The sequence below is a fragment of the Stegodyphus dumicola genome, chromosome 2, assembly GCF_044657685.1.
Source record: "Stegodyphus dumicola isolate Sdum_Otavi_A_Nest chromosome 2, ASM4465768v1".
NCBI lineage: Eukaryota > Metazoa > Arthropoda > Arachnida > Araneae > Eresidae > Stegodyphus > Stegodyphus dumicola.
In genome coordinates, this window is record NC_140769.1 from 210,000,772 (window position 1) to 210,023,145 (window position 22,374).

The window sequence follows — 22,374 nt, forward strand, 5'->3', positions numbered from 1 at the left end:
AACCAGCACCAGGGCTCGTATGGCTGCAGAGACTCGGAGAATTTAGGACCCACAGAGACTGCATCAGGCGGTAAGATATCTAGCGCCGGCCTTCAATAAGGCTGAAATATATGTGGGAATTTATTTATTCAGAACTCTAATAAGCCTTAAGCACGTGAAAGAAATAGACATAAGTATGATAAATAACAAAACTAATATAATTCAGGCATAATTGTCTCAGTGCGTGATAGAAGCAAGATAAAATTTAACAGAACAACTTGTCGTTAGTCGTCATGCTTGTCAAGCTCATGATGCATAGCCAAATATGTACAGTGAAGGATAGCTAAATTTGATGATGATAGCCACTAATTTTAAAGGTTTTCGGATATAGCAAAACAAAGGCGAAATTTTCCAATTAACGGATTTTGTAAAGAAATGTGGACAAGCTGTAATAAATGAGGATGATATAAAAGAAGTTTTCATTGTGATGACAATCCTTCTCAATCATCAATCAATTAATGAATGGCGAAATCTGTAGTATAGTTCTAGATCCAGAAAATACGCTACTGATAGTGAAGAAAGTGACAGAGAAGTTACTGACAACGAGAAAATTTTGATTGACAAATTAATCGGAATTCTCGAAACAGCAGTTACAGGACTTCAACGATGTAACTAAGCAAAGGATTATGCCTGTCTACAGAATTAAAGAGAATGTATTAGCGCAACAAACGGAGCAACTTAAACAACTTGCATTGAGAGAAATGTTTAATAAGGCAAACAAATCAATATTAAGCTTCTTTTTTTTTTTTTTTTTTTTTTTTTTTTGTAAATTTTGATACCCTTTAGGTCATAAATACTTCGTTATTTCACAAACTTTATCCATGTACACGTCGATCTATTTTCACTTAAAAAAAAAAAATCCCCGAATTTCACAAAAATGGCATTGTGCACTCTTTTAACTTTATCCATGTACACGTCGACCTATTTTCACTTAAAAAAAATCCCAGAATTGCACAAACTTGCATTGCACACTCCCTTTACTTTGTCCATGTACACATTGATATATTTACACTTAAAAAGTCAAAGGAGCACCAAATTCTACAATATAGGGGGGAAAATGCAAAATCTCAATAAAATACATTTTAAACCAAAAAATAAAATAACATAGAAAAGAAAAAACATGTTATATATTTAAGCACTACCAAAAGCAAATATTCACTTACCATGATTTTCGAGTTCGCTTCGTACACCCCGAGCCACGTAAAAATCAAAATATCAATCATACTCAAATGACTTTTTTCAAACCAGGTACTCTTTCTGATCGAACACTTCACATAGTGACCATCTGAACTTTTCTTCCTACAAACCCATTCAAATCCATCTAAACGATTTTTACGTTTGACTAGACGCATATCCTTCCTACATACAGAACACTTATAATGGCTACTAAGTAAACCTACATTTACACACCAGTCAATTAAAGCTCTTTTCCCCTTTTGCTCCAAATTGTACAGAAACTTCAAATTAATCTTACTACATTCGGCCATTCTACTGTCTAAAGAATCAAACCAACACACACCACAAAAACGCTTACAAAACATCCCATGATTCAAAATTTCCCAGAATCATGCACCCGATTATGTCACAATAGGGTTTCCATAACATTCAACTACTCAGGCTACCATAAATGAAACAACAACTTGGTGATAAATCAAACAACAACTTCACCATAATACAAGGGGTACCTTAAAGTCTACTCTACCCCAATTTTTTTACTTGCTATTTTCAAGTTGGCAATTTTGAGAAACGTGCGGAGCAGTGGGTGATTCTGCACTCTCCCAGTTTGTCGCCAAGGGCTCTTATAGGATTTTACCCAAATTTTAATTAACATAATCTAATATTTTAAAGTTGCAATTGCATAACATTATGGGAAGAAACGTATTCATGGAAAGGTTGTTTCACATTACGGAAAGCTTCTATCAATCTACAACTTTTATTTATTTTTAATTAAAACAAATTTTAAGACTATTTAACAGGAAGAAAGAAATAAAATAGAATGGAAATATCCCCATTATAAATAATCAATAAAGATCCTGAATTATTAAAAAAAAGTGTGGAAATTTTTCTCTTCCTAAATATTTAACATTACTGGATAAATAGTAGCATTTAGGCTGATTAGCATATTTCAGCTAAATATCCACTGTATCCTTAATTCTTACTCATCTATTACAATATAAATATACCTAAGTTTGAAAAATAATATTAGGTACTTTTCCGTTTTGCCGGCACAAACGATAAAGTCGCCAATAATGGTACAACTGATGCCAAACGGAATATCTTCGCTGGCAAACTTTTACCCTTCATTTTCAAAACAAGTCGCAGCCATTTCTTATCAGATTGATTGTTTCTTTCAATACTGACATACAATTACATAGAATTTTTACAAGATAGTTAAATTTTTTGCCCTAAGACCATTCGCGGTAATTAATTACGATGCAATCACACCACTCACCTGAACGCAAAGATATAGAAAAGGAAAATCAAGGGTTAAATTCATCAAATCTAATGAGAATGCACTAGCGAAGTAAAGCACTGCGGTTTTACATAATTTCTGAGTAAGCTATTCGTACGAATTAAAATAATTCTTGCATTTGAACTTGTATTCCATAAGATTTAACTTGAAATTAATGTAGATAATTACTGAGAGAATTATATTTTTGTAGCGTAGTTTACATGAGATAAGATCACTTGGGGTCACGTGATATGAACCGGCGAATCAGGATGAAAGCAAAGTAAATTCTTAAATTAATGTCTTTTTACAAATTTATTGTCTTTATTTATTGGTTTTTTACAAAATTTTAAACCATACTAAAATGCTTATGCCTTCAAAATAAAAAAATTCTTAAAAGTAACATTGGTTAAATTTTTTATGTGTATACTGTATGTTGCTGCCAATAAAGTCTGCTTGGCGAGATTTGCGCCGGCGAAATGGAAAAGTACCCAATATTATAATTAAATTGTCTTGGACTAAATATCTCACAAGATTAGTAAAGTTCTGCTTCAAGTAAGAGAAAAGCAGTTATGTAATTAATTGATAATACTGTATTATATTCTACAAGACATCTTTGTGTGTTTTCCAAGAGGTTTCACCTTTCAAATTCTGCCCTGCTTCAGAAAATATGTTATAGTGTCAAAAGCTGTTAAATACATGATTTTAGAAATTTTCAGAAAGATCATTTCAAAAATTTGGTTAATCTTTGGAACATGGTAACAGGTAGTTTGGTGACATTTTGGTAAGGTGATAAAGGTTACTAGCTAGGATTTTAGCAATAATCTGAGAAGTACACAGTTCGAATCACAGATTATTTTGTCTCAGAGAAATGAGAGATCATGAGACATGTCATGTGACATTTTCCGGAAAATTCCAAACAGGATTTTAGCTAATAAGCACTTAGAAACAATTTCGCTGCTAAAGTGCAGAATCGCCCACTTATTTGTTTGGTGCTTTTTACAAGAGTAAGAAGAATTGGATTTTTGTAATTTTTTTTTTTTTTTTTAATTTTTATTTTTTAAGTGAAAATAGGTCAATGTGTACATGGATAAAGTCATTTTTGTGTGCGCAATACCAAAGTGTGCACAATGCCATTTTTGTGCAATTCTGGGATTTTTTTTAAGTTATAATAGGTTGATGTGTACATAGATATCGTGTATATGCAATTCTTAAAAACGCAGCAAGCAGTGGGCGATTCTACACTTCCTCCCAATTTCGCACCTAATCTTCGTCATGATTAAGCACTTTTGTTCCATAAAAGTTCTAGCATAAGCGTAATTCGGCTAGCAGATTGTTGGAAAAAATTTTGAGTAAAAAAAAAAAATAAAATAAAACATGGCTTTACTTCGTGAAAACAAAATGGCATCCAAAAAAAAAAAAAAACTAGCAGGTTGCTGTAGCGGGAATGGTCGCCAAAGTTTCGCCAAGTTACCATAATCCGAAGATTCACCAAAAATTTTACTAAAAAATTCCCTTTTTCTACTTGCAAACTAATAACAAATTTAAGAGTTTCTAGTTTATTTACAGTGTGAGCTCCATGTAAGGTATTTTGTGCGTTATGGCATTTTGTCCCATTTTTAACGAGCATTTTAAGCTAAACATACGGTTCTGAAGAATAATGGTCAACTTAATATAACATGTGACATGACGAAAATATAGTCAGCCTATTTTTGAACTTATACTTAACATCTGGATTTATTGTAAAATGAAGACTAAGAAAACGCATAATTCAAGGAAACTAACATTTTATACTTTTAGTTTCGCACATTTAAATATTCTGGCACTTTTTTAGGAAACTACACATATTCGATTACATTTGGATATCAAACATTTTACTTTAATTGTATATTGAATTCCTACATACAAACAGATCACGAATATAAATATTTTCGCTCTAGTGTAGAACTGAGTGCCCCTTCGCTTCACGACAACTTTTTTAAATTTTGGGGATGAAACCTTACTTCTGGTTACCATGATAGTTTTAACTCTGTTTTAGCTTCCTGATTTTATTTAAATGAAAATAGATTGATGTGTACATGGGCAAATTTAAGGCAGTGCGCAATGCCTAGTTTGTGCAATTCTAGGATTTTTTTTTAAGTGAAAACAGATCAATGTGTTCATGGACACAGAGTCTGTACAATTCTTTGACTTCTTATTTTTGTTTTGTGTAGCGACCATCAAGAAATTGTACCTTCCTGGTGCCGATCTTGGCATCAAAAAAAGAATCGCCAAAAAACAAGGGGCACCCAATTGTAAACTTTTACCAATATTTTGTGTATTTGAAAATATATATATATAAGTGAATACATACACAGCAAGCCTTTTGAAGCGTTCTTCTTCATCACCCGCATCAATATCCATTGAAGTCTCGGAACTTTTAAAAAGAAAAGCACATGGTAAATAACACATTTGTTCATTGGCGCAAACACAACCAGCGAATCAGCTTTACGTTTCAACGTTGCCAAATCGCGCAATTTTCGACAAAACTATGCTGCCAAAATTCATGTGCTTGCGTTTTTGGGAAATTTTCCCTGCTCTTTTTTCTTAAACGCACATATGTTAAAATAACTTTTCTATTAAAATTACTTTATAATAAAAAGATCTTGCCCCCCAGATGGTATAGTGTTTAGGAGCTACTCTAATTTTTCATTATTTAATTTCTTCAAATATAATGCAAGACTCTAACATTTGGTGGCAACAGTTTGAAAAGTAAAACGAACATTTATAATAGTGATTCAACGGGGAGATCAGAGATCATTATTCGTTAAGTAGTGTTCGACCCGAGGGCCTTTACCACTACATGTTTATCAATCCCCTAAGGACCTGTAAAAGTTCGTTAAATTCCATAAACTGGAAAAGTCGTATGCATTTGTAATAAAAGTGCAAAGTCTTCAGTAGTGAAGAAGTTGATCAGGGGTGACGCTGTAGCCTTGGCTACTAATGTTTAAAATTAATTTATGACTAGTAACAGCATGAATTATAAACAAATAGCTAAGTTATTGCATTTTATTTTCCAGCTATCGAAATGCGACGCTACGAGCAACGTTTTGAAACCAAAACCTAGCAATCATGAATCAGAACTAGAACTAGTTGCCATTCAGCATAAAGAAATTTAAATATAAATATGAATATTAACAAAATATTAAAGTTAATTTTATAAAATAATTAAACACATGAACAAATATATGAAATAAAAAATAATTATTTCTCATGCAATAACTGGGCCACTACACTACTCCCCCACCAGTAACTAAGTTACGTTACGAAGATGGAGAAATAGGTAGTAACTAGTATTGCAGTGTTAACCACTATCAAAATAATTTAGTCAGTCCTTGAATCTAACAGGTAAACGTATAGTTCTGCCTGTGCGAGAAGGTTTTTGATTCACATCCGAATTTGAGTCCGGTCTCTGCAAATTACTGTAGTCAGGTTGTATCAACTGAGAATTTTCCTCAGCTAAAATATATGCTGGTTTCAGGCGATCCAGGGATACATTAACATGTTTTCCTTTTGTGCTAATAGTAAAATATTTGTCCTTGCGATCAATAACAGGAAATGGTCCTTCATAAGGAGGTTCCAAAGGTTTTTTTTATCCGATCTATTCGCTGAAACACATGAGAACAAGTTTTTAAGTCTTTATGGACAAATATCTGTTCAGATGAATTTTTACGAATTAGTCTCGGTCCAACAACTTCCATCTGTTTCTGGAGTTTATTAGCAAAAGTCTCCGATGCTGTCTGGATACTTGGTTCGCTGAAAAACTCGCCAGGAAGTCTGAGACTCTGGCCATAAACTACTTGCGCAATAGAATGATTGGTATCTTCTTGAATAGTACTGTTGAATAGTTTACAAACCCAAAAGTACTGTTGGTAACGTGTCCGTCCAAGATATGTTGTTGTGGGCTTTTAATGCTGTTTTCAATGTTCGATGAAGGCGCTCAACATTGCCATTACACGAGGGGTGGTAGGCAGTAGTGTGTTGTAAATTGATGCCACAGATTTTGGACAAAGCTCGTAATGTATCACTCTTAAATTGGGATCCACGATCACTAATGAGTTTACTTGGCGTTCCGAAACGCGCAATCCAGTTGCTATAAAAGGTTCTTGCGACGTTCTCAGCAGAAATATTTTCTAAAGGAATTGCTTCCATCCAATTCGAAAATCTATCTATGCAAGTAAGACAATAAATATTCCCTTTAGATGGTGGAAGTGGTCCTATGAGATCGATATGGATGACAGAAAATCTTCCTGGTGATACTTCAAACACACCTAATTTTGTTTGGTGTGCCGATTGATTTTAGCTTTTTGGCAATGAATGCAGGTTCTTGTCCACAACTGTACATCTTTTTTTATGTTAGGCCAAATGAATTTTGATGTCATTAATTTCATAGTCGATTTTATTCCTGGATGTGATAAACCATGAATTCTTTGAAAGACGTGTTTTCTGAAAGCCTGAGGAATATACGGCCGAACATGTTTAGTTGATGTATCACACCACAAATATTTCCCCGATGGTAGAGAACATTGCTTGAAATTCAAGGAAGTAGTGGTTTGCAAACTCTTCAGTTCTTCATCTTGAGTTTGTTCATCAGCTATTTTATCATAATCTATCGATGAAATTTCATTAACTCTAGATAACGTATCCGCCACAATATTATTCTCACCTTTTAAATATTTGATATCAGTCGAAACCTGGGAGATGTATTGAAGTTGGCGAGCATGTCTAGGTGTTGCTTTGTCAAGTTTTTGACGAAAGGCGAATATTAAGGGCTTGTGATCTGTATAAATTGTAAATACTCTTCCTTCTAGATAATGCTTAAAGTGTCTAACTGAAAGATATATGCTTAATAGTTCTCTATCATAGGTGCTATATTTTTGCTGAGTATCACTTAATTTTTTAGAAAAAAAATGCTATTGGCTTCCACGAGGAGTTTTCATATTGTTGCAACACTGAGCCAATCGCCGTATCTGAAGCATCTGTAAATAACGCCAGAGGTAATTCAGAATTGGGAAAAGACAACAGTGCCGTGTTCACCAGGTCATTCTCGCACGTTTCAAACTGTTTTTCAGCTTCTTCAGTCCATTCGATTTTACGTTTGTCCCTCTTTTTAGCTCCCTTGAGATACGCATGTAACAATGCTTGATTCTTCGCTGCATCCTTTATATAACGACGATAAAAGTTAAGTATTCCAAGAAAGGTTCTAAGTTCATGAATTGTTTCTGGTCGTTTGTAGTTAGTAATAGCTTGAACTCTTTCTGGCAAAGGACGGGAACCCTTAGGTGTAATTAGGTAGCCTAGAAACTCGATTTGGGGAACAGCAAAGACAGATTTTGAAACATTAATTCTTAACCCAAATGTATGTAATCTTTCGAAAACTAATTTAAGGTGATTTTCGTGTTCTTCATGGGTACTGGATGCAATGAGTATATCGTCTAAATAGGGAAAAACGAATTCTAATCCTCTAAAGACTTCGTGAATAAATCTTTGGAACGTTGCAGGAGCATTTTTTAAACCGAAACTCATTACATTAAATTCGTATAAACCGAAAGGAGTGATGATAGCCGTTTTACATTTGTCTTCTTCTGCAATGGGAATTTGAAAATAAGCTTTGAATAAATCAATTTTAGAAAAAATATTTGTACCTCTTAAAATATGATGAAAATCTTCAATGCGAGGAATTGGGTATCGATCAGGTATCGTCTGCGCATTCAATCGTCGGTAGTCTCCGCAAGGACGATATGAACCATCCTTTTTCGTAACAAGGTGCAAGGGGCTTGACCACTGGGAGTTTGATGGACGAATTATTCCATTGTCAAGCATAAATTTAAATTCCTCTTTAGCTATAGCTAAGCGTTTTGGATCGAGCTGTCGTGCCTTTGAATAAACGGGTTGACCAACAGTCGAAATAAAATGTGTAACACCATGTTTAATTTGTGTAGGAAAAAGGTTAGGTTTAGAAATTTCGGGATATTTCGACAGTAAATCGAAAATTTTTATGGATTTATTTAATGTGGTTACTGAGTAATCACTGGAAATAGCAGCGACATCACACTGGACACAAAGCTGTGTTACGCCATCAATTAATTTTTTCTTATTTATATCGACAAGCAATTTATATTTGTGAAGAAAGTCAGCTCCTAAAATACCTTTTGTGACATCAGCAATTATGAATGGAAACTGAAAATCACGACGTAATCCCAAATCAAGAGTTAGCGTTTTTATGCCATAAGTGGAAATATCTGTGCCATTAGCTGCATACAGTTTATATTCAGTTTTACATTTATTCTGTGAAGTAGCAGGAATTATGCTTACGTCAGCTCCGCTATCAATAAGAAAGTGCAAATTTTATCTTCGGTCACGAACGAATAAACGAAATTTGCGACAATCCTTCATATTTTCTGCAGCAGCGTTTGCCGCTGAACCTACTGCAGATTCGAGTTTTCCTGGTTTTTGAAATCGTTTTTTACCCAAGCACACGGAGGCTTGCATTTCTCTAGAATGAATTTTGCTCCAAAACGAAAGTGATAAAAACAAAATTTGCCAGTAGGGTCATATCGTTTACGAGGTTGGCTTCGAGATCGTGAACGTGAATTACGTAAATCCGAGTCCCTTCGTCTTGAGCGAATGGTTACTTGATCAATTTTTTGTTCAAGAAAGGTAATTCTTTGCAACAAATCATTTGCGGGAACAGAAGGAGCATTAGTACTAAATACTTCTGGTTTCCGATTCATATCACTAATTTTATCTGCCATAGACGCTAACTTGGTTACATCTTCATCACTAACTAATAATATATTTTTTATGGAGTCAGGTAGCTTCTCCAGCCATAAAGTTTTGATTAGATTTTCAGACACATCTGTAGTAGCAACTGATCTCAACTTCTGCAAACGTTGGCTTGGTTTCATGTCTCCAAGTTCGATACCAGTAATCAAACGTTTAATCCGTACATTTTCACTTTCTTTGAATAAATGTAATAACCTAATTTTAGCATCCGAATATTTTGTGGCACTATCGTTCGTTACAATGTCCCAAATATTTTCGACGAACTTAGGTTCAAGCTGTGAAACTAAATAATTAAATTTCGTTTCTTCTGAAACGATATTTCTAAGTTTGAACTGAGCTTCAACTTGAAAAAACCATATTTCCGGTTTATCAATCCAAAAAGGAGGTATTTTCACACTCACCTTATGAAGCTCCGGTGACTGTATCGTATCTTTCATAGCAGTTTCAGAAGAGTCATTTGTTGACATTTCGAAAATTAATCAGGGTCACCACGATGTAGCCTTGGCTACTAATGTTTAAAATTAATTTATGACTAGTAACAGCATGAATTATAAACAAATAGCTAAGTTATTGCATTTTATTTTCCAGCTATCGAAATGCGACGCTACGAGCAACGTTTTGAAACCAAAACCTAGCAATCACGAATCAGAACTAGAACTAGTTGCCATTCAGCATAAAGAAATTTAAATATAAATATGAATATTAACAAAATATTAAAGTTAATTTTATAAAATAATTAAACACATGAACAAATATATGAAATAAAAAATAATTATTTCTCATGCAATAACTGGGTCACTACAACGCCATATATCGGCCACAGATGAAGTTTTCGTTGGATAAGCTATAATAGCAACTAATAATTTTGGCATATCTTTTACACATTATCGTAGATTTGACACAGTATCGTACAGTAAAAATGGAAAATAATATATACAAGTCCCAGAATTTTTTTTTCTTTCGTCTGAGGCGAAAGTACCTATATCTTAATACTCATAGGGAAGGAGACGCGTATTTCCAAACCCTACCCCACTTTTCAAATTTTTGACGTCACGGAAATATCGACTAGTTTGGCAAGACGCCTACCCCACTTTTGACTACTACGGTGCGCTTTCGAAAGAATTGTGCTCCTGAATAGTGTGTTTAGGTGCTAATTGTGAGATTTTCGCAATTTAAATTATTATGAGTGGAAATTTACGCAAAATCTTTAGTGAATGGTTATTGTTTAACGCCGTAGTGTATTTGAGGAAAGAGGAGAATAATTCACTGCTGATGTATACATTAACAGTATGAAAAGTCTGGAAGGTGATACTCGGCAATAAATGTGCTGCATTTCATCGCAAAATTCAGCGACGCCAGTAAAATAAACGAAAGTGTTTGAAACACTTATCCACATCTGAAGCCACTATACAAAAATTATATGTGTGCCAATACAGCAATTTAAATAAAAAAAAAATTGCAGAAAACTTCAGATCAAGGAATAAGAATTGCAGTGCCTCTATGTGCTTAAAAACTACGAAGCATTCTGCAGACTTTCGTGCCAAAATCAGTTTGACAAATAGATTAATACATTTTATTGTTTCTTTTAGTGTATATATTTCAAAATTATTAAAATAACTTGAACAGTTGTTTAATTGCTTAAAACAGCAATAAAGTTCATTTATAAAGATACACAAGGAACTTCATAATTCATTGCTTTGATGAACAACTGAAATTTACTAAACTACCTAACTTTATAACATTAAATATCTTTGTAACTGTGTTATTATGCTCTGTTTTATAAAAGCTTAACTACTTCTAAAAGCTAACTACTAACTAAAAGCTTAGTTACTTACTATTCATTTGTTATACATTAAAATATTTTCTGATTTATTTACTAAATGTATTAAGAATTTCCATACATGCTTGTGCAGTGTGAATGCATGTTTGTGTAATGAACTTTGATTTTCATGAACGAAAAAGAAATACAATCTCCGAATAAGTACTTTTTGTTTTCCAGTTCCTGTGTTTAGCTGTAAAAGTAAATTCACTTCAAGTATATGTCTGTGCAATTTTGACGATGTAAATGCTGAAATGTATGTATAGTAAAAACTCGACAAAAAAAATATCCGGAAAGCTCTTGAAATTTTGGATAGCCGAGCATATAAAAAATGAAATATTGTAATAAGTGAATGTAAGAATAAACTTAGTCTAAAATCATAAAAACAGTTCATCTTATTTGTATCAACTTGACTATCAAAAGCCAATATTTAATATTATGCACGATTTTGAAAAAAATGTATGCTGCTGATCTTTGGAATATGATAACGGGTGATTTTTACAATGGTTGTTATGTGGATTAAGACTGCAAGTTGAGACTTTAAATATGAACAATAGTAATCTGAAAATTTGAAGTAGTAATTTCATATCCAACAATCTCTGCCAAATAACTTCTATGTTTTAAGTAATTAAAAAATATATTTTAACCACTTATTATTAATTTTATAAAGTATATTCTATAATTTAAATTTTATTTACTTTCATCTATTTTTAATGTTTGCCATTATAAATTTCATACTATGTACTTTTTTAAGATTTCATAGTTGCTAATTAAACTTCCTTTACAATTTATTTAGTTATTCTATACTTACAGTTATATTTTATGTAAGAAAGGGATTTATGTGCAAGAGATATACAGTGAAAATCATTTAACACAAAACTGAGGGGACTGAAATATTTTTTCGTGTTAAAGAATATTGAAAAGAAAAAAAAAGCATATATTCAACAAAATTAAGGTTAGCTAAATTAAGCTAATCCGATCCCTAAAGATCCTTCACCTTCGGACTTATCCAAAATAAAAACTGCGATCAAATCTTCGCAAATCATTTCAAGCAACTTAAAACATTCGCTTATCCCATCTGTTGCGAATTGTGCCAGATTATATGTTCTTCCCAAAATTCATAAAAGTGGTATTCCTTTCCGCCCTATTGTATCAAATTTAGGTACTGCCTCGTATCCATTAGCTAAATATTTAGTTTCTAGATTTTCCACTCTATTAGACAATAACATTTACACCATAAAAAATTCAATAGAGTTTGTAAAAAAGGTTAAAACATTTCTCCTCGTAATTTACTCATGGTTTCTTTTGATGTAAAATCATTATTCACCAATGTCCCAGTGGAGGGTGCATTAAGATGTCTAGAAACCAGACTTCGCGAATTTCATTTCTCTTGCATCGAAATTGATGAGCTAATTTCTCTCACTCAACTCTGTTTGAAACAAACACATTTTGTTTTCCAAAATAAACATTACAAGCAAACTGAGGGATTAGCCATGGGAAGCCCCCTCAGTCCCATCCTGGCTGATATCTACATGCATTATTATGAATCAAAATTGTTTGAAACTTTAAACTTCCCGGCATGGTTCCGCTACGTAGACGATACTTTTACCCTGTTTGAAGGTAATAAAGATGATTTAAATAGAGTTCTTTCAACAATGAATTCTATTGATCCTGCTATTCAGTTCACTTTTGAACTTGAGACTTGCAATTCTCTTCCGTTTCTCGACATTCTGGTCACACGCAACACATCCAACTTCAGTACTACAGTTTACCGTAAACCTTCATCGGTTTGCCTTCCACCACACTTTAAATCATGTCATCCGACTAAACAAAAGTTAGCTTCATTTTATTCCTATGTTTTCCGTGCTCTTCAAGTTTGCTCCTCCAAACTAGCCCTTGATGAAGAACTAAATTATTTAAAAGCAATAGCTATTAACAGGGGCTTTTCACCTAACATTATTAATCAAGCAGTTAAAAAATTCTCATCTCAACACACTAAAAGCCACACTCTTATTTTAGGAGATTATAAAAATTCTGTTGTTATTCCCTTCTTTCCATCAATTAGCTATAAAGTTGCACATATTTTGCAGAAATTTAACTTTCGGGTTGTTTACTCTCCCATCAATAAAATTCCAACTTCTAAACTCAAGGACCCCATTCCGGATATGAATTCCTGGGGTATTTATAGGATTCCTTGCCAGTGCGGTTTAATTTACATTGGCCAAACTAAGAGAGCCTTAAAATTTCGCGTCAAAGAACATGAGGCATATGTTAGAAAAAAGGAAACACAGAAGTCTTCTGTTGCTCAACATTGTTGGTCCGAAAATCACACTTTCAATTTTTCTGCTGCCGAAATTATTCAAAAAACATCTTCCATTGGAGAACTGGATTTTCTAGAGGCATTTCACATTCATAAAAATCTTTCTGTTCTAGTTAACGATCCTAATTCCAATCCAAATTTGCCTTCGGCTTTTAGAGAAATTATGTTTTAGTTCTGGTTTCGCCAACAGATGACGCCACTAGCTTATTCTTGTCCAGGCTTTCTTATCTTATCTAAACATTATTTCCTATCTTGTTCATTTGCGGTTTTGCAGCTGAAGATGATGGTTCGGTAAAACCATCGAAACTAGTCCTGTGAAAATTTTGTAAATTAACGCTGATTTTTGTTGTTTGACTTCTGAATTAGTGTTATATATATTATATATATATATATATATATATATATATATATATATATATAATCGTATAAAAATATGTTACCTTGAAAGACCGAAATTAAAGAATGTCGACTTTCACCGGAGAATGTTAACATTCACCAAATACGTCGGTGAAAGATCGAATATTGCATTACATTCTTCTACATTCGGACCCTCACCTGTGTATGTCGACAATCACAGATATGCTCTGGTGTAGATTGAAAAGAGAGGAGTGTATGTACACAATGTTATTGCAAAAGGAAGTGTTCCACAAATAAATGCAGTTGTAAAAGCAAGGGCCTCTTGTGCAATTGAAAGTGACATAACAGTTTAAGTTGTTGCAATAAATAAGATTTGAATCACGTAATTTAGTAAACATAGCTTGAGTAAGCTCCCTGTTCCGAGTCAGGATAGTTCATGTTTTCAAAGCAAGTAAAGAGGAATACAAGTCCTGATAGTGGCGCCCGACGAAGAAGAATAACCATGGCCGAGTTTCAAGAAGAACCTTTGTTGCCTGCAGAAGCGGCTCAGAATCCAGAAATGCCAGCGGCAGCCCTGGAAGGATTTTGGTACATCGTACAGACCATGCGCGCATTCATGAAACCAGAAGCAACATTTAATGGAAACTCACCGGTAACCAGTTTTTTGGAAAAATTGGACGACCACTTCATGCTGTATCCAGTCCATGAGTTCCATCAAGTCACCTTAGCTACCAGCGCTTTGAGGGGCCAAGCGCTTAATTGGTTCAAATGTATAGGCAGAAGCCACTTGTTTCAAGCGGGAAGTCCCACCTATACTTACGAAAATTTTAAGACTGCCTTAGTAAAACCCTTCCCTGTCGTAAGAGATCGTGCAAGTTTAGAAACGGAACTCTTCAGTATATACCAGCAACGAAACGAAAATCTTTCCACCTTTATTTTAAGAAAAATTCACGTCTTTAAACTCTTGTATGGAAACCGTCCGGATCCTGAGATAATCCAAGTAATTTTGCCGACTTTAGTACCCCAAGTACAAGACTTTATTTAATTAAGGAATCCGACTACACTGGAAAAGTTATTTGAGCTAGCAATCCAGTTTGAAAGTAGAAGAACGGCGGACATCGAATGAAGACGCCAGTATGAGCAACGAAGCCAATTTGGTGCGCCAAGACCACAGCAAAGGCAAGAACACGGCTACGGAAGCAAATCGAATCAGAGGGCAAGGACCAAAAAGTATCCAAAAACAACCGGCGAACGTCGACAGTTCAATAGTAAGCCAGAAAAAAAGTCTGAAGGCCAGCGGAAAAACAAGGAAGGCATGGAAAGGAAGAAAGAAAATTTAAACTAAAACGGATTTCTGCTGACGGGAGGGTGCGGAAATCCGAAGGCCAAGAAAAGTCCTCTTATATACAAATACAGTTTTATACAAATACAGTTATTGTGAAAAATTTGACTCTTCCAAAGATTGAAGTTAGAGTTTTATAAAAGATTTTGCAGCTATTGTTGAACCATTGTTAAAATTAAAAAGGAAAAAGGCAAGATTTTCGTGGACGGCCGAAGCCAATAGTGCTTTCGAAAAATTAAAGCAAGCATTAACGCAAGCCCCTGTTTTGAAATTTCCTGAAAACGATGAGAATTTAGAAATTTCAGTGGATGCTTCGGATTATGCGGTAGGAGCGATACTTTCGCAAAATCAGAAGCCCGTGGCATTTTTTAGTAGAACTTTAAATCAAACGCAAAGAAATTATTCCGCGACTGAGAGAGATTCACTTGCAGTTCTGTTAGCAGTGCAAAAGTTCCGAGTCTATTTTGGAAAGGATCCAATAACAGTGTATTCTGATCATGCGGCGGGAACTAGATTGTACTCAGGGAAAAACTTATCCCCAAGGTTAATAAAATGGGCAATAAAGTTACAAGAGTATAATTTGGTAATTAAGCACACGCCCCGGAAAGGAAAATATCGTAGCAGATGCCCTATCCAGAATAAAAATAGATGAAGAAGGTGATACTGTAAAGGTGGCAATGCTCACAGCATGTAACTTACATTCCCGAGAAACTGTGATAACCGAACTGGGTAAGGATCCTGAATTTAAAAATATTTATGATTATTTAAAGGATTCTGAAAATTTTAGCCACCAAGTTATTGTGGCGATAAGAAATAGGGCGGCCCATTACGAACTAATAGATGGTCTATTATTTTATACAAAAACTACGAATTCCAACAACGAATTTCGACCTGTTATCCCAGCTAGTCTTAGATTAAATATACTGCAGGAGTTACACGACTCCCCTTTAGCTTCTCATGCTGGTATTCGAAAAACCATCCAACGCGTACGCGAAGCAGTTTATTTTCCTGAGCTGCAAAAGTTAACAAGGGCGTATGTCCAGTCCTGCCCAACATGTCAAGCAGTTAATTATATTAATTTCCGCCCGTCCGGGTTTCTAAATAGTATTAAATCCGAATTTCCAAATGAAATAATTGGCATCGATTTATTGGGCCCTTTCCCAAAAAGTCAGTTAAATAAATGTCGCTATCTTCTTGTTATGGTTGATCATTTTAGTAAGTGGATCGAAATTGTTCCCTTAAAACGAGCCTCCGCGAAAATAGTTACTGATTCTATTTTAAATAAATATATTTTAAAATACGGGGCGCCCCTAAAAGTAATATCGGATAATGGTCCTCAATTTGTAAGTAATGTATTTGAAGACATGTGCCAAAAACTGGGCATACGCCATTTAAAAATGGTCCCGTATCGGCCGCAATCAAATATAGCGGAACGGGTCAATAGAAATGTAATGAAAATTGTCCGTAGTTATGTTAAAAATTTTCATAAAAGCTGGGTTAACTATGTCAATGAATTAGGTTTCGCCCTTTGGACCGCAAAACATGATACGACGGGCAAAACTCCTGCTGAGTTATTTTTAGGCAGAAAGATTATAACGCCGTTAGATAAATTATTTTATGTTCAACAAAGAGCCCCAGAATTTAAAATGGGCAATATAGAAAAATAAATTAAAGAAGCAAAAAAGAACACTGAAGTAGCACAGAGAAAACAGAAGCTTTATTATGACATGAAACGACGGGGAGTAACTTATAAAGTAGGAGATGAAGTGTTAAAAATTAAGCATTAACTTTCTTCAGCACCAGAAGATAAAACTGCCAAATTTTATCCACGATTTGAAGGACCATATGTCATAGAAAAAGTAACTCAGGCTTAGTAGTGTTAAAAGCCAGGAATGGTGAAACCTGCACGCAAACGTAGACCAGATAAAACCATTTTATAATCGTAATAAAATGCCAATATTTCAAGATCTTTTGCAGGATCCGGCACGGCAGGCACAAGCTCCAGAGGTGGAACAACGACAATCCCAAGGGCAAGTCATTAGTAGACAGGAGCAATTGAAAAGAAAGTTCCCCCGTTGGAAAACTGAAGGTAACAAGAAAAAGAAGTCGTTCCACCGACCAGAGAAGAGAGAGCACGACCACCCCCAGAATGAAGAAGGGAGAAGTACGACTAATGCAAAGAAAGCCAGAAGAAATGACAGCAACTATAACACGGCTCCAAAACAGAAGATCTACCCATCGGATAGGAGTCTACGCAGCAAATGTCGACGAATTGATGAAGGAAGACCAGCTGCAGATGCAAAGACGCAAGAAAAATTTGAACAGCCAGCAACGAGATCCATGCAACAACGAGAGACAGTTGTCCCGGTTCCGCCAAGACCAGCTGCCATCAAACGGCCGTGACCACAGGCAGATGCTAAAGGAAGGGACCGAAGGGCGAACCCGCACAAGAAGGAAGATCAACCAGAAAGTAGTCTTCGCCACCTTCCAGGACTGGGCAGAAAAAAGGATGTCTGAATATCACAAAGATAAGTAAAACTTTATGTTACTTTGAAACCGTAAGTTAATTTTTCAATCTTACTGCAAGTGGCAGAATTCAAGAATTTTTACCTCATGTGAGGCCTACCTTTATCGCCAAAAAGGCGAGAAAGGAGTTGTTACCTATTTTGGTATTGTTTTTCAATTACTCGCGAGTAAAACTAAAATTAATGTATTATAGGAATGTGTAAATACTTGAATATTGAAAAAGCATTGATAATCTTTGAGAAAGGTACCTTAAGAAAATTGTAAAAATTATTGTATAAAATTTTATTTAAAAGATTCTGGCAAGAAAGAAGTTTTAATCTGAAAGACTTTTGAAATGTAGAATTTCAATGCAGAAGAATTGGCACTTGCTTGGAAAAGAATAGAAGTTAACAATGTACTACTAATGTATGTTTTAAAATGCGTAAAATTAACGGCATGTTAATATGTCCTTATATACAATGTGAACTGTTATCTTAAAAGTTAAGAAATATTGTGATATGTTAAAAGTAAAAATATTAGAGTAATGCCAAAAATTTTAACTTATTCGTGTGACTGTAAAAAGAGCAAATTATTGTGAATATGTGATAAAGGTTGAAAGAATGTAGTTAGGCTCTCTGACGCTACACTTCAGAGTTAGCCACTTTTCAGAATAGTACCTCAGGGTTTAGAGATGAATATAAGGTGTGTTCTGAGGTCTTGTTATGTTGAATTTTAACACGTTAGTGTTTTGATTGCAGGCGGTAGTGTTGAACACTTGTACATAGACACGCTCGTGCTTGGTGTTTTTCTTTACAACACAAGACAGAGAGCACGGGGAGATAATTAAATAACGTCATGAATGAAATATGAATTTTAAAGGAGAAATATAAATATTCAAGTTACTTGCCATTTGATTGTGTAACATTTCATTAAACTAGTTTTCCTTCCATAAGGAACCAGATTTCAACAAAGAAACTCCTGTTTATAGATGCAGTACAGATGAAAATACTTGTCCATAGAGATGATAATGTAAAAACGACTTTTTAATATCTAGTTTCTAGAGAGAAATGTTTGTAAAAGATTGGCCTCGCGTTAGATTCTAGAGCTAAAAGTTTTCAACAAGGTCGTTTTAGACCTCAGTTTCAAACTAATTAACTCTGGCGGGTAGTATGTAAGGATCCTAAGTTTTACTAACGTTTTTGATGTAATTTAAAACGCTTAATTACAGGGCCGTAGTACAATACACAACCCCCCCAACCCCAGAAGTATAGCGATATACAATAGTGACGTGATCGAAGATTCTTTGGAAATAATCGTTGTCATCGAATGACATGCATATTCTATTTAAGTAATCGTAGTCATCGGCTTTTAATATTCTTTGCAAATGATCATTGTCATCAAATAATCATTGTAAAGAATCATTCTCATCGGATAATCATTGAAAATAATCCTTGTCGTTACATAAAGGGGCATAGTAGCTGATGTATAAAGAATTGTACTCAAATTCTAATCAAAAGAATCGCATATGTATGCAATTTATCATATGATCATTATTTACAGCAATGATTCTTATATGTTTTCGACTTACGGCTCCTAATGACGCCACGGAAAACTTGCGCAACAGTGACAAAAAGAATATTTAAAAATACAATAAAAGCTTGAAAGCTAGGGAAAATGTGTGAATTTATTTTCCTTTTATTTAAATGAAGCTTAATGTTTTTAAAGGAAATTGAATATTGTAAACAGGAATCAGCAGTTTAAATATATTTGGGATTTTGCTACTTTGTTCTTTTTTTCTTCGTAACATCATATCCTCCGGAACGGGGGGGGGAGACTTGAGTTTAAAAGGAGGTACCCTCGGATTTCAAAAATTCTTGGTAAAACTTTTCGACTATTGTTATCTTCCTACGACTATCACTCGAGATGTTATATAAAATTTCGGAAAGCGCTGGAGATCAAATTGCTTTATTTAGAAAAATGATGGCTCTTCTCACTCTCAAATCGTATTGTTTAAGAGAAATTTTTAAGTTAAAAAAATATGAAATAAATAGTATTGCCAAACTCGAAACTTATTGTTATTATTTACGGTTATATTCTGAGTTGAAGAAAGCACGTGATTACATATAACGTCACTGTATGTCGAAAAATATTTAGTTAATTTTAGTATTTTAAATGAATAGCTGCTTTTGGCAACGTTTATGTTTCACCTTTAGATACGTGACACGATATGCTATCGCTACGTTAATTCTTTTATTGAGATTTTGCAAATTTGTTATATTAAAATTAATTTAAATCATAACTTCAAATGTATTACCCCAAGTGTCAAAGGTCTTTGTTTCCTGACTTGGCAAGAAAAATTTATTTACGAATAGCTGGTTGCTTGGAAAGAATGAATACATTTTCTTCATAGTGAAATGTTTCTATGCATTTTATGCTATTCTAATTTTATTTATAAAAATTTAATTTCTTTTATTGTATAGTTCCTTTCTGAGTAGAAGTTTAAACTTCTGTAGGTATTTAACATATTTTAGATGCAATGTTACTTTACTACAGTTACATAATTTTTTTTTTCAATTTACTAAAATGTCTGAACGCAAGAAGACAGCACAAACGTTACAGCGAGCTACAGAAAAAATGACGTAAAATGCACTAGGAGACTCAGCAGGCAAGTACAAGAAACTTGTCGCAAGTAAACGAAGTATACAATACTGTCCGCGTCATCGTCAGATTCGACAGGAAATACCAGAACAGCTCAAAAAGCTGCATAAACAACTCAAGACGCTGCAGATTACGGACAATTTCGGTTCGAAGAGGCAGAGCTCATACGAGGAAACAAGCTTCGCATGAACGCATCACGACATACACGTAGTACTCTTCACAATGCAGGAAGTTTACTTTGAGCAACACACTGTATACGTAGAGCTCGTAGACATATATAGTAAAGATTTTCTTTGTCAACAGCCCCCTAGTAAAATGTATGAATTTTATATTGACATCTCACAATACCTGAAAGAAATTTTTCTATTTACTTCTTTATTTACTATTTCCTTAAATTTCTTATCAGTAATCCTGTCTATATATTATAGATATCAAAATCAGAAAAAATTAATTAATTATCTTTAAATGTATCTAAGTGATGAATACTTCGCCACTGTTCGTACCGAAACAACACGATGTAATTGTAGATACCTAGAAAGTAAAATGTATTCAGCAGGCTGTACAGCAAGCGACAACTATAAATGGTGATAACACAAGAATGTTATATAATGTTATATACTGGCAGAATTTTAAAAAAAGAACATATACATCAGTGTTTTAAAAATACGAATTTTGCATCAAATTGCAAAACAAATATCTTAAAATCTGCTTTTCCATGCATAAGAGTTCAGGATTCGGAAAATTATATTTTCGTAAGCGGTTTAGCAAAAATATCAAAAATTATTGCCTTGAAAAATGGATAATCTTGGTATGAATACGAATTACGCCAAGACTACTCGTCAATGGTTGTTTTGAACACGCCCTTAATGTATATATATAACCCTTAAAAAACGTAAAGTGAGTGAATCTACTATTCGAGTGTGTCTTTATATCTTGTGTATTTAAGAATTAAGAATTGCATTTATCTATCTCGATAAAGCTAACGCTATTGCCCGAATAACAACGTTTATTTAACACTTGATATAACCAACTTCATATATATCTTGAAATAAAACATAAATTTCCTAATCAGATACTACCAATTGCAGAAAAAATACAAAAATAATGGAATTTCTAATAACACTACAAGTAACATACCGAGGAATAAATTGCGCTGCAAAACTGATGCAATCTACAATATGTAAACCACAAAATTTATGTACCGCTATAGAAATGCAATAGAATGAGAAATGAAACTGTGATGAGATTTATAATGAAAAATTTACCATAAAGTATTAGTATATGATATAAGTAAATATATACTTTTAATACTATTCATTTAAATATGTTCAAACGTTCATAATATTCATTACTTACAAACGCTTCTTCATCCATCGAAGCATAGCACAAGCCATTCTCAATTCTGTGCTGGTGCACGTCAATAAAATAAGGATAAATCCAAATTTTTACAAAAAATGAATCTCTTTGACTCGTTTCTCAAAAAACGTATATCTACAAATGCAGTATTAATATATCACATCAATATAATTCGGGATCATAAAATCACCAAACAACGCATTAAACGCAAAAAATCGCATTAAGGCAGAATGAAGAATTTTCACTCTTACAATGACTTTTACAACAATATATAATAGAATCGAATTTCTAAACTAAGTGTTCATTGTTACACCATATTTCATTCTTGGGGAACCTTTCATGGTTGTTCAGTAATTCTAACTGTTAACTGGTATAAAAAGAATTATGATTTCATATATATGCACAGACTTATATATGTATTATATTAACACGTATCTGTAGTAACATACATCATCTTATATTATATGTATTCGCATAATTCTAAATTAATTATACTAGTCAACATAATTTGTATATTGATAGCAGCAGAGTTTTAAAATTATTATTACTATCTGCTTGCTAACGATTATATAATTAAGTACAGTGGTACCTTGACATACGAGTTTAATATGTTTCGTAACCTTGCTCGTATCTCAAAGCAATTTTCCGCATTGAAAGAAATCGAAATGCCATTAATCCGTTCCAGCTCCCAAAACACGACCTCA

The 22,374-nt window shown here is 33.9% G+C and overlaps 1 protein-coding gene across 3 annotated transcripts in view; it reads right to left on the bottom strand.

The window, feature by feature from the left end:
* Window positions 1-22,374, bottom strand: part of LOC146998813 (uncharacterized) — a 940,238-nt gene that overhangs the window by 102,558 nt on the left and 815,306 nt on the right. Inside the window, exon 1 of one of the 3 annotated variants that reach the window (XR_015039732.1) lies at window positions 4,842-5,625. The exons of the other annotated variants lie outside the window; for them this stretch is intronic. The gene's annotated coding sequence lies outside the window, so the exon portion shown is untranslated. Of the gene's footprint in view, window positions 1-4,841; window positions 5,626-22,374 lie in introns of those variants that run through there. 3 annotated transcript variants of the gene reach the window in all.